Source organism: Pan troglodytes, chromosome 5 (genome assembly GCF_028858775.2).
Source record: "Pan troglodytes isolate AG18354 chromosome 5, NHGRI_mPanTro3-v2.0_pri, whole genome shotgun sequence".
NCBI lineage: Eukaryota > Metazoa > Chordata > Mammalia > Primates > Hominidae > Pan > Pan troglodytes.
Window position 1 is genome coordinate 149,069,063 of NC_072403.2, and position 13,315 is coordinate 149,082,377.

General features: G+C 42.7%; 1 long non-coding RNA gene across 1 annotated transcript in view; it reads left to right on the top strand.

The window, feature by feature from the left end:
• The window catches only part of LOC134810376 (uncharacterized), a 135,833-nt gene that overhangs the window by 403 nt on the left and 122,115 nt on the right, over positions 1–13,315 (top strand). The gene's annotated exons all lie outside the window — the stretch shown is intronic.

The following is a 13,315-nucleotide window of genomic DNA, read 5'->3' on the forward strand; positions in this document are numbered from 1 at the left end:
TTCCCACAGCCCAAATCAAATCGGCTTGACCAAGAACTACTTTGTTCTTGGAGAAAAAAACTATTTGCATTACCTTCTCAGCAATTGAGTGTCAAATCAGTTTATTAGGCAGCCTCTCATGAAGAGGTCTGCTCTCTTACCTCTCTGGGTTTGTCTGTTATTTTGCATCTCTCCTATTCCACTGCAGCCACGTTGCTAAGTCCTTCAGCGCTTGTGCTCAAACATGCGAATGTCTAATGATCTCACCTGTTTCAATTCTCTGAGTATCATGACCTTTTGTAAAAATTTTAAATTGCAACACACCTTCTCCTCCTCCTTACCCCGCTCTACTGTTTTTTCATGGCACTTTTCACCCTGCTGTACACTATAATATACACCTTGATATTTGTTTTCTTCTCCTTCTAAAATGTAAGCTCCGTAGAGCTGACATCTTTACTTGGCACTCAATTAGTATTTGTTGAGTGAAAGACTGCATGATTACTAGTGTTAAGGAAAATTTTTAAAGAGGGAAAATCCTTATAAAGACACTATATAAACTAGAGGTATTATCAGCCAGATCATTTTACTTGTATTAATAAATCCCTTAGCTCAGTACTTCTCAAACTTCAACATACATGTGAACCATCTGGGGATCTTGATAAAATGCAGATTTGGATTCAGTAGTTCTAATTCAGGTTGGGTCTTGAGATTTTGTATTTCGGACAAAATGCACAGGGGATGCTGGTGCCCCTTTCAACAGGACCACACTTTGAATCAGAAGAATTTAGCTCAATCTAGACTAAGTTTAGGGAGAATATTTCCTTTGATGTGTTTCTGATGTCCACTATATGAAAGACACCTTCTATTCGTTGTAAGGATGCAAGGATAAATAACTGATCTTTACCGTTTAGGCGTCTATGGAGTAGGACAAAATATGATATCCAGTTTGTAAACATTTTTGTGGTACTCGTCACAGGCTGGGTTACCCTGGCAGTAAACGCTGAGGTCGAGATTAAGGTATAAGGCATTGATTAGGGAGTGCTCTTGGAATAAACGTCTGTGAAGGGGAGGTGGAGGAAGCAGAGCGGAGGAAGAAGTTGATCTGTGATGCCATCCCAGTAAAGGCTCCCAAGGGGCGCTCTGGAGTTGGGATGGCCTTGTAAAGGTGTCTTGAGTTGGTATGAGGGGCTGGGCCTTAAAACCCAACACTGATTAGTCATTGAATACCAACTATCATGATTTTGGAGCTGTCCATTTCTTTCATGGAGGCATTCCCCAGAGGAACTCTGACGGTTGAGGGTGTCTACTGGCAGCACTCCTAACATCAGGAAGGGGACAGAACCCAGTCTTCTGTTCCTGAGAGGGATCTGGGCAAGTTTCACAATCACAGCACCCACCACCCTACGTATCCTTCTGAAGACTTTGCTAGTTAGTCATTTGGAGACTAAATATATTTATTAATTGGGTGAATATTATCAAGTGATACTGTCTGTGACTGACATGACCAGGCACAGAGATAAAGACCTGAGCAAGACAGACATGGCCCCTGCCCTCACGGAGCTTACCGTCTACTGAGGGAGATAGCTGTTAAACAGGGAATTACACAAGTACTGAAATCGTGATCATCATTCCCAAGGAGAGCAATGGGAAGAGATTAAAGGAGTATAAACAGGAATTTAACTTAGTCTACATTTTAAGGAAAGTCTTTCTTTTCTTTTTTCTTTTGAGACAGGGTCTCACTCTGTCGTCTAGGCTGCAGTGCAGAGGCATGATCATAGCTTACTGCAGCTTCAAACTCCTGGGCCCAAATGATCCTCTTGCCCCAGCCTCGCAAATAGCTGGGACTACAGGTGTACACCACCATGCCTGGCTAATTTTTTTTTTTTTTTTTTTTTTTGAGACAGGGTCTGGCTGTATCACCTAGGCTGAGGTACAGTGGCACAATCTCAGCTGACTGCAACCTCCACCTCCCGGGCGCAAGCCATCCTTCCACCTCAGCCTCCCAAGTAGCTGGGACCACAGGCATTTTTTTGTGTCTTTTGTGGAGATGGGGTTTCACCATGTTGCCCAGGCTGATCTCAAACTCCTGAGCTCAAGCAATCCGCCCACCTTGGCCTCCCAAACTGCTGGGATTACAGGAGTGAGCCACCTTGCCTGGCCTTATGCCCGGCTAGTTTTTAAATTTTTTATAAAGCTGGGGTCTTGCTGTGTTGTTCAGGCTGGTCTCAAACTCCTGGGCTCAAATGATTCTCCTGCCTCAGGCTCCCAAAATGCTGGGATTACAGGTGTGAGCCACTGTGTCTGGATTTAGGGAAATTCTTTTTTAAGGAAGTTACCGTTATGTTGTGACCTGAAGGATAAGGTAAAATTAGCCTGAATAAAGTTAAAAGATGGGGGTGGCCACCGGCTAATAAGAGAGGTAGGAAGAAGAGCAATAAACTGTATTTTAAAATCCCATATAAAAATCTCATACAGCTAACACAGAAACAAATGAGCGGTGTCAGCTTTCCTTGATAAATTTCCAATGCCTAATGGCTGGGGAATATCCAAGTATACGTTGGTCCCCACTAGAGCCTCAGATTAGTTTTTAAAATGAAGAAAACAAATTGGGGTGGAGCGTAGATCATTCCAAAGCCAAGTGTATACTGAAGTGCTGCTGCTCAGGAGCAAGGCTACATTTTGAAGACCATACTCACCTGCCTTTCAAGTTAATAGGCCAAATAAAACAATTTAAGAAGCTAGAAATATGATCCAATGAGAACAGAGCCTGTGTGTGTGGAACAAACTGTGCATTTTGGCTCTGAGCACAGTGCATTTCCTTCCTCTTTTCTCCAAAGCAGAAATGTCTGCCAGCTTCCCTTTAAAGGAGACAGCGTGAAGATTTGTAACTGAAGCATATAGTTTAAATTCCCCTGATTAGTCTGTAAATTATAGCCAATACTCTTGCCCTCTCACACTCTACCCATGCCTTTACACTGGCCCTTATTTAACTTTGTTTATTCCATAGTACTTATTACTATCTGGAGATTCTACTGGAAATTTAATATATCTATTAAATTTGAATTAAGTATGAATAAATTGTATGTGTTAAATATATGCATATATATATATATTTCACAAATAATTACTGAAATTGTAGTAATTGTTACCAAGGAGAGCAACACGATTATAGGTGCATAAACAGGGACTTAATCTGAGATTTAATGAAATGCATCCGTGTGTGTGTGCATACATAAAATATGTATATACACACGTAGAAAATTTTGTTTCAGTAGTCTCCCTCTTCCTCTAAAAAATAAATTTGTTTTCTTCACTGTCAGACCCCGAGCACCTAGCCAAGTGCCTATTACTCCATTAATATTTATGGAATATTGATGATCCTGAATCATCAATTGTATGTAATCCTGAATCATCACTGTCAGCATTGAGCAGCTGAACCAATGTCTGTGGCCACTTATTAAATAAATATATGATGAACAAAACAAGCTTGTAAAGAGGTGTGGGACTGACGCAGGTATAGTTGAATTTATGGCTGGCTAAGCTATAATTGGGTCACTGATAAGAATTTAGAGAGATATTTGGATATCATACTGGTACTCAACAAAGCACTATCCTCTTGCCTTGCACTCAACGCTCCTCTTAGCTCTCATGCTGACATCCGATTGTATCAGACCAACCCCTGGCTTGAAGATGTTTATCCATAGACAGTCAAGTATTCTAGTAGTTGGCTTGTCTTAGAGCACTGCCTAGGGTAGATGCCACATGCTGCGTGGTGACTGTGGCAGATACTACTCATTAGCTGACTGCTAACAGCTCTTTTCAGTCCCCTTCTATCTTGCTGCCTCCCTACTGCAGAGGCTAGACAGGCTCATTACTCACTTTCCCAGCCTTTTTGGCAGCTAAGTGTAGGTATATGATGTAGTTTTGGTCAGCGAAACACAAGCAGAAGTCTGTGAGGCATGTATGTGTGTGGTGGTCATCAGGGGTATAATGGGGAAGAGGATTGGAAAGCATTCTGTGAGAACTTTTCCTTTCTCATAGAAGGGGCAGATGCAATGGGAGAGTTTGCTGGCCTTGGCCCTTTTCCAATCTTCTTGCCTTGCATGTAGATCCAGTGACGCCTAGATCTGCAGCAGATCTTGGCATTTTGCAACCATGAGGCAACAAGATTGAAGATGAAAAGTCAACAGCTACCAGTGGAAGAACAGGAAGTTAGAAAGCCTGAATCACCGTCAGCATTGAGTTTCTGAACTAATGTCTATGACCACCTGCCTTTGGCTTATGGGAGAAAAAAATAAACCCCTGTTGATTTAAGTCACCATCAGTTCGATTTTCTGTTAATCGTGCAGATTTTTTTTTTTTTTTTTTTTTTTACTCAATGTCAGGCCAACCTAAATAGATTGGCTTTCAGAGAGTTGGAATGTAAACCATGATGGAGAAGAGGATGACTGAGTGTAAGGGAGAAAGGAGAAAAGAAGAAACAACAAACTCAAGTACAGGATGTAGAAGACTAGAATAGTAAGCAAAGAAGATCACTTGTTGAGGGGAGAACAAGAGGCCCAGCAGCCAGAGGCTTAGCAGAATTGCCATGTGCCCCGAATAGTGCTCCCTCACTGTGCTCCCTGGGCACTAGCTCATTGGCGAGGCTTTCCTCTTCTGATGTTCCCACACATCTTCACCAACATCCCTTGTCACTAAAGGTAACCTAAATGTCTCTGTTCCTTGCAACTAAAAGAGCGCAACAGGCCAGGTGTGGTGGCTCACGCCTGTAATCCCAGCACTTTGGGAGGCTGAGGTGGGTGGTCACTAGGGCAGGAGTTCGAGACCAGCCTGGCCAACATGATGAAACCCCATCTCTACCAAAAATTCAAAAATTAGGTGAGTGTGGTGGTACACGCCTGTGGTCCCAGCTACTTGGGAGGCTGAGGCAGGAGAGTGGCTTGAACTGGGGAGGCGGAGGTTACAGTGAGCTGAGATTGTGCCATCGCACTCCAGCCTGGGTGACAGAGTAAGACTCTGTCTTAAAAAAAAAAAGAAAAAGAAAAAAAAAAGCACAATGAATTTCATTTCTAGCCATGAAATTTTTGGCCATTTCAGCATCATAAAGGGCAGCTACCCTATTCTTTTAGAAAACATTTCCCAATATAACACTAAACACCAGGCTGAAAAAACTGTTGCTAAAAAGAACTGAGTAATCTAAAGAAGCATGCAGTTTGTCCTCAGAGCCTCATACTTCCTCTTTCAGTGCATCTTCCCCCTCCAGTCTCCGTACTTCCTTCACCACACACCAAAGCCCAGTGACTTCTTGCTGCTTCTCAGAAGCCCAGAGTCCTCCTACTTGGAGAATACCAAAAACTTCCCTAGCTCACAAGGCTTCAGCTGGAAGCGTCTCTCCATCCTTATCTTTCATCAACATCTAGGTCAATGGTTCCGTAGCAGATGCTTTTAGATGGCTCTGGGTAATGATAGATGAACAAATTGAACAAATTAATTTATTGACATCAATATTTGATAACAATTTTGGGGTGGACACTCCTAGATATTTTGACATTCGAACAGTTCTTAACTAGAAGAACCAGCGTGTCCAGTGGTGACACTGGAGGTCTTGACAAGAAAGGATACAATAAGATACTTTGCCTTGGGCAAAAGGGTCTTTTGGGTGCCTTTCAAATCATGGTATGATGGCTTATTTTTCAAAAGGCAGGGCATACCTTATATAGTTACCACAAACTAGCAGCTCAGAGCCTAAATTCAGCCAACAGATGTGTTTTGTTTAGCCAGCAGAGAGAATTCCATTTTCATTGGTTCTAGGCAGGGCACATAGTCCTGTTAAGTTTTAAGTATCTATATTTAATGTGATTATTTTGAATGCCAATACTAGATTTCTAGAGCAGAACACTTTTCTTTTCTTTTATTTTTTTTACTTACAGCAAATAATTTTGTCAGCTCTCTTTTGTCCCAGTTCTTATCTCTGGGGCTATGCAGTGAGACCCAGATGTACATGTAGGTTGCACATGTCATCCTATATGTAATGGTATCTACTGTAAGTGAGGACACCCTCCAAAATGAATCTGGGCATTTATATAGGAGAAAGGGTCAACTTTCCCCTCCCCCTCTGAGAAAAGACGAGAAATCCATTGCTCCCTGGTATAAACACATTCTCCTTGGGAACAGAAAGAAAGATTCTGGGAGCTTAGCTTTTGGAATGTAAATAAATTTCCCCACTGGAAAGATGAGACTAGTGTCTCTGGCTTTACATCCCAGGAGATGTCTCCATGGTCCTGGGGGTTTAATTCTTCCTTGAAATGAAAACGCAGGTATCTTCGGGAGGTAAATTTCTCTGGCATTCTCACTAATCACTTCGAAGTTAACACCAGGCTTGTCCTTTTAGCTTAGATTCCAAGATTCCGTAAAATGGGCTCAGAAAACCCTAACTGTTCAGAAACGTAAAAATATTGTCTCTATGGCCCACAATTCCACAGTTGAACCACACGCCTATCATCTCAACTGTCTTACACTCTGCAGCTTGATTTTTGTTACCTTTTTGGTTCTTACTTGTAGGCATTTGTCAATGATGGGATTTAGAACATGCTACCCGAAAATATGGTATTCGGGCATTTGGAGAAACAGCAGAAGTGAGAAGGTGACTCTCTGACTTTTTCCCACACTTCTCCCCTGAAGCAGGTTATAAAAGAAATATCGGGGCCGGGCGCAGTGGCTCATTCCTGTAATCCTAGCACTTTGGGAGGCTGAGTTGGGTGGATCATCTGAGGTCAGGAGTTGAAGACTAGCCTGGCCAACATGGTGAAACCCCGTCACTACTAAAAATACAAAAATTAGCCAGGTGTGATGGCACACACCTGTAATCCCAGCTACTCAGGAGGCTAAGGAAGGAGAATTGCTTGAACCTGGGAGGTGGAGGTTGCAGTGAGGTGAGATCCCACCACTGCACTCCAGCCTGTGCGATGGGAGCAAGACTCCATCTCAAAAAAAAAAATTCTGGGGCCTTTATCTGAAGGAGGTCATAAGGCCACATTACAGAGTGCCCTTTCTATGTCAGGAAGGAAGGAATTTTTTTTTATTATCTCTGATGACACAGGGACACAGAGAAGTAGCTTACAAGCAGGCTTGCTAAATTCCCCTCAGTTTATGACCATTGGATCACAGCCTTTTGTCCTCCAAGCACACTTCTGCATGGCTGCCCACTCTTCGTCAAACCTCAGCATAAAAAAACACTTACATTAAATACATTTGTATGCGCTTCTCTTGTTAATCTGTCTTTTGTTATAGATGCCTTGGCCATGAACCTAACAGTGAGTGAGAAAAGAATCTCTTGTCCCCTACATCATCAAGTTATAACAACCAATACTTTGGTCAAAGAATGTATACTTGCTAACATCTAGACCTTTAAAAAGAGAATTGAAATACACTCCATTTGTGTGAATGAAAAATTTATAATATGTCTTTTCGGACAAGAAATCAAACAAAAATGAAAATGTAATTTCTTACTACTCCAAATTACATAGAGGATAACTGTATCTGCATGGGAATGTATCATCTGAGAAATGGGTTCATTTTGTCACGGAAATCCTAGTTGCTGGTTAGGAGTGAGCAAGACAGTCTTTAGTCAGTCAGGCATTTTGTGAGTGAGACTGTGCAGCACCGTGATCAAGCATGAAGTCCCCGAGGCTGGACTGCCTGCATTTAGGGCTCACACCACCACTGCTTTATCATGTGATCTAGGGCAAGGGACTTGTCTTCTCTGTGCCTCAGTTTCCTTACTTGTGAAGTGGAGATAGAATAATGTACACAGCATAGGATCTTTGTGAAGGTGAAATGAGATAATTATGAAAAATCTGTAGTCCTCTGCCTGACGAGTAGCATTAGCTGTGTTATTAGATAAATGTTAGCTGTGTTGTTATTTGCTACATCACCTCCCTGCTCCTCTGTGATTTAAAGAGAGCTTATTCTCTAATAGCAAATGAGAGAAAGAGAGAGGGAGAGATTTGTAAACTAAAAAAGGCATCACAGTTTTATTTCTTTGACTTGTAATGGAAGTTTGGGCCAGCTCTGGCAAGAACGCCCCCAGGAGCAGTGAGTTCTACTCAAAGTGGTGAGGAGTGGTTAGGAAATTTTTTAGAGTAGGAGGAGACCTTTGAACTGAATCTTGAAACCACTTTCTACTCTCACTTTGGGCTCCTAGCAACCACTGAATAGTGGTAGAGAAAATAAAATAGACATTTTTAGAAAGTGTGTATTTTCCTATGGACTAATAAGCAATGACTGTATTTTTGAAAAACGTGCTTACAGCTTTAGATTCCAATAATTGCATGTGACAAATCTAAGCATGGTCAGCTTGTGCTTCTCCTGGCTTTGCCTTTATTAGGTCCTGCACGGGCCAGCCACAGTCATTGTACCTCTATCCTATTCTGTAGTCATTTGTGGTTATCAGCAGTCTGATAGAAGACTGTAAGAGCTTACTTATTAAGATCAAGATAGAACGAGGGCAACACTATTCCTTAGGCCAGAGCAGGGATTAACTGGGACCTATCTGAGGACATAAGCATATTTTTTAGAAAACTACACCAAAAAGGGATAGTTAGGATGGAAACATGGCAAAAATGTGGAGTTCAGGGAAGCAAAATTGTTTACTGTGTTCCCAGCAGCATCCAAGAGAAAGGATACCTTTTCCTGATAATGCACATGTCTAGTCCCTTTGTCAGGGAATGCAGAGGTTAATTAAGAGTATGAGAAGCCTGGCTGGGTGCAGGTGCAGTGGCTCCCAGCACTTTGGGAGGCCAAGGCAGGAGGCTCACTTCAGGCTAGGAGTTTAAGACCAGCCTAAGCAACATAGGGAGACCACGTCTCTGCAAAAAATAAAAAAATTAGCCAGGTATGCTGGCATGCACCTGTAGTCCTACCTACTCTGGAGGCTGAGGTGGGATGATTTTTTGAGGCCAGGAGTTCAAGGTTACAGTGAGCCATGACAGCACCACTGCACTCCAGCCTGGGCAACAGAGTGAGACCCTATCTCTAAAAAGAAAAAAAAAGTCTGGGAAACCAGACTCACTGGGTTCAAATCCCAGCCCCATCATTTCATAGCTTTAGAACATTGGGTAAGTTATTATATCTCCGTTTGCCTCACTTTCCTCATCTGTAAATTGGGAATTGCAGTAATACTCACCTCAATAGAGTAGATGTGAGGGTTCAGTGAAGGCATATGAGTTGTACAGTGCCTGGGACAGAGAACATGTTGGATAAATCATGGCTAGTATTTTTCTTTGCTCAGCATTGTCTGCTCACATTTTCTTTCTCTTTCGTCTGTCCCTGAATCCCAGCACATTTCACACACAGGCCCACTCCACTTTGACATTCCTGACTTTAACTTTGGTTATTTCATGGGGCTAAAGCTGAGACTCAGACAGCTGGTGTTCAGCAGAATCACCAGCTAGAGCTCCTCAGAGTGCATAGGACAAGCAAATCTGATAATGGTCACAAAATATTGGGGGACTTCCTAACTGCCATGAAATGGACAGGAGCCTTACACAGGTGCTGAGCCATATCCCCTGATTTAAACTGGACTGGGAATCTCTTGAAATGACCTTGAATCCTGCCTGCAATTGAGACTCAGGGACATAGAAACAGATATGAAGGATGGCAGAGAGGACAGTTGGCCTCTGGAAGAAAGCCACTGTGGGAGTGAAGTGTGGCAGAGCGACCCATTCTGGGCAGCAGCACCAGGCATTAGTGAGGGCCAGTGGTTCTGGTAAAGTGTGAAGTTGAGCTTGGCTTTCCATCGATTGTACTTTTGTTCCCATCCTAAGTGTCTGTGCACTTAGTAAGGACAAGTGTAGATAACATGTCCTATTTGTGGTCTAAAACCTTTCAATGCATTTTGACACTTCCAGTCATTGTGATGATTCCTTAAGTTTTGCTTGCTCAAGGGAGAATTAAACAAACACTATATTTCCCAGACCCCCCTTATATCTTGGGTATGGACAAGTGCCTACATTTCTTCAAACACAGATGGCAAGACTTCAGTTGGAAGGGAGTTTGTGCAGCTGCATTCTGGTGGTGCGGGGATAGTGGCTGAGATCACCACATCCACATTGCATTCATCCTCCTCCACTTAGGCCACTTTCACCCTGTTTTCAGGGGAGACAGCCACACAAGGCTCCTCATGCTCTCACAATTTACACTCTAAAAAGATGTGTTAACGGAATGTGCTGGATCTTTAGCTGGGAAAGTTGAAATACTAGAGGTGGGGCTGGGGAGAACTGGGCTCTAAAGTTGGCCTTTGAGGCAGGTAGGAAATTTTCCAGAAGGTGGGAAAACAATCTCTGACCAAGCAGCATCTCTATCCCAGGGTCCTCAACTGACATACTATCAGGTGGGTGGTAGTGCCGTGGCATGGGCTGGGAGTCGTGGTGAGTGGAGGGAGTCTGCTCTCTTGTTTGATACAGTTGTTCAGAAGAAGTCAGGGGCTGTCATATATATATGGGGTGGGGCGGTGGGGCAGAGAGAGAGAGAGAGAGAGAGAGAGATAAAGATAAGGCAGGGTTTCAGAACCCCTGCCAGGTGGCTGGTTTGCTGGGCAGTGCTCCAGTTCTGGTGAGAAATTAGAGTGCTAATAAAGCTGAGCAGACTAAAGTTCTAAGGATCGGGACCCTTACCATGGAAATTCCAGAGAGGCTGGGGCTCTGCAAACACAGCAATGCTAGAGTGGGGCAAAGGAGAGACCACACGTAGGGCATCGTGTCTATATTCTGAGCCACCATCCAGCGGGAACAGGGCTTAAAGCCATTAGATGAGACTGCCATTGGGTCAGGTATAAGACTGGTTCAAATGGGTAAACATGCTTTAGGCCTGATTCGCACAGCTCCACTTTTGTGTGCCTGTTTTGTCCCTTCCTCATCTTAAGGCTGACTTCCCCCATGGTCACAAGGTAAATTGCAGAAGCCACAGAGCCAAGATGCTCCTTCTCACTCAGAGGGAGACAGGACATTTGCTACAAATTTCAAACAGACTATCTCTGACCAGTTTCCTTGGGCAGGGAATTAGGGGCAGTAATGGCTTAGGTCTGGATCACCAATGTGGTCCCCCCTGGAGTGAGGGGTGAGGTCCGCTCCACCCAAACCCCATGACTGCTATGCAGTTGGGGAGGGCTGGAATGGATGTTTTAAGAGACAACCCTATGTTCAAGAGGAATCTTCAAACTCTCCTAGGCTTGGTCAGAAATCACTAGCAGCGTAGTCCATTAAATCACCAACTAAACTTTTGAAACGTTGCACGTGTTGGTATAAGTCGGGATTCTCCAGAGAAACAGAGCCAATAGGATGTGTATCTGCAGAGAGAAACATTTATTTTAAGGAACTGGCCTACATGATTATGGAGGCTGGTAAGTCCAAAAGCTGTAGAGTGGGCCACCAGGCAGAGACCAGAGAGCAGCTGATGTTGCAGTTCGAGTCTCAAGGCTGTCTGCTGGCAGAATTTCTTCTGTCGTATTGCAGTTTTAGGGCACTTGCTTCTGAGTGGGGCACCTGTCTCTGAGAAGGAGGTAAGGACTCTCGTAGTACCAAGTTCCAAGAGACAGGCCTGGTAGCACAAAAGAAGGTCTGACTACCTAGCCACATGGTTGAACTTGCTTCCAACTGCCTCTGAGTGGCAAAACTTCCAGAAAAAGGAACAATAGTTGGAATCTGCTTCAGTAAGAAAAAAAATGGTGTCCAGTATAGTTTTCATATACACTCTAGGCTTGGTGCCTTAGGAAGATAGGGCATCTGAGATAGAAGAGAAGTTAGGGAGGTGAATTGAGCCCCGAACCTGCCTTGCAGGACACAAGCACTGTTTCTGACTGGGTGAGGGCAAAGAGAAAGCCCCCCCATTCCTGAAGCTATGCCCAACCTCATGAGAAACAGATTCTTTGTTTATCTTTCATTGTTGGCTTAAAATTATCAGCTACTGAGTAGTTTTGTTATTAAATGGTTATTGCAATGATGATTGTATTAAATTTCAGTTATTTTTATGTTTCTTTTAGGAAAATGGAATGAAATTATAGAAACAATACTTTTAGATAGTAAAAATTGATCCCATTTTCACTGTCAAAAATAAAATTGAGAGGTTTTGAATTAGAACTTAGAGGTTTAAATAGCTGTAGCAATGAGCTTCCTTTTTAGAAGGTGTTAAGTTCTAATCATTGCCTCATTATCACTTCAAAAGATTTGCTTTTTCAGCTCTGTGGTTAGAAGTGTGTTAATGTCTCAGCAGTGAAGACGAGTTAGGGATTTTGTGGTTTTTTAGCTAGAACACTCACGGTGAACACTGCTTTTAGTTCAAATTCATGTGAGCGGACTCTTCTCTAAGTGGAAGATTTTGGAACATGAAATGGACTGGACATACAATCGATTTTTAAGAGTCAAAGATTTTGATTTAAAAATCAGTAAATCTGGTCCAGTTTGTAGGTTATGAAATGAGATAGACTAAAACATCTAAAGGTGTTTTAAGAGTCTAGGCTTTCCTTGTCCACGATGATGACCACTAGCTACATGTGTCTTCTGAGCACTTGAGATGTGGCTAGCCCTCACGGTGTTGAACTGTAAGTGTTGAATACATACTGGCTCTGGAAGATGTATGTACAAAAGATGAAAATAAAACATTTCATTAATGTTTAAAAAATATCAATTATACATTGAATGATCATAATTTGAATATATTGAGTTAAATAAAATATATGACCAAAATTATTTTCACCTATTTCTTTATACCTTTTATACTTATTTAAAGGGGCTAATAGAAAATGTAAAATGATATATGTGATTTGCATAAAAATCTGCTGGACTAGCACATGATGTCCTTCATGTTTGTCGTTTTGTCCTCATATCTGTGGTCACTGTGTTGGCCTTGGGCGCTTCTGCTTGGTCACTGCAACAGCCTGCCATCTGATCCTCGTTCATTCTCAGCTCAGCTCCATTGCCTGTTCTTTTTGGCCAAGTCTTCCTCAGTCGGCAGGTCACTGCAGTGCCTCACCCTGACAGTGACTGCACCAGGAAGTGCTAGGTTCCAGGTCCTCCGTCTAGCCCTCCTTTGCACCACTATGAGGCTTTTAAATTGTAAATTGTTTTAGTCCAAAATTGAAATTTGTTGGAAGGAGGTGGGAGCAGAGATAAGTGGAATCTTACCGTATGCACTTTTTTGTGTCTAGATTCTTTTGCTAAACAGCCATGCTTTTTAAAAGTATTTTTGATGTTGTTTTTAATTCATTCGCATTTCAATTTATATCAGGGACTCCAAAGGTTGGGCCTTGGGAAAGGAAGCAGGAACTAGAGCACCATGGGCT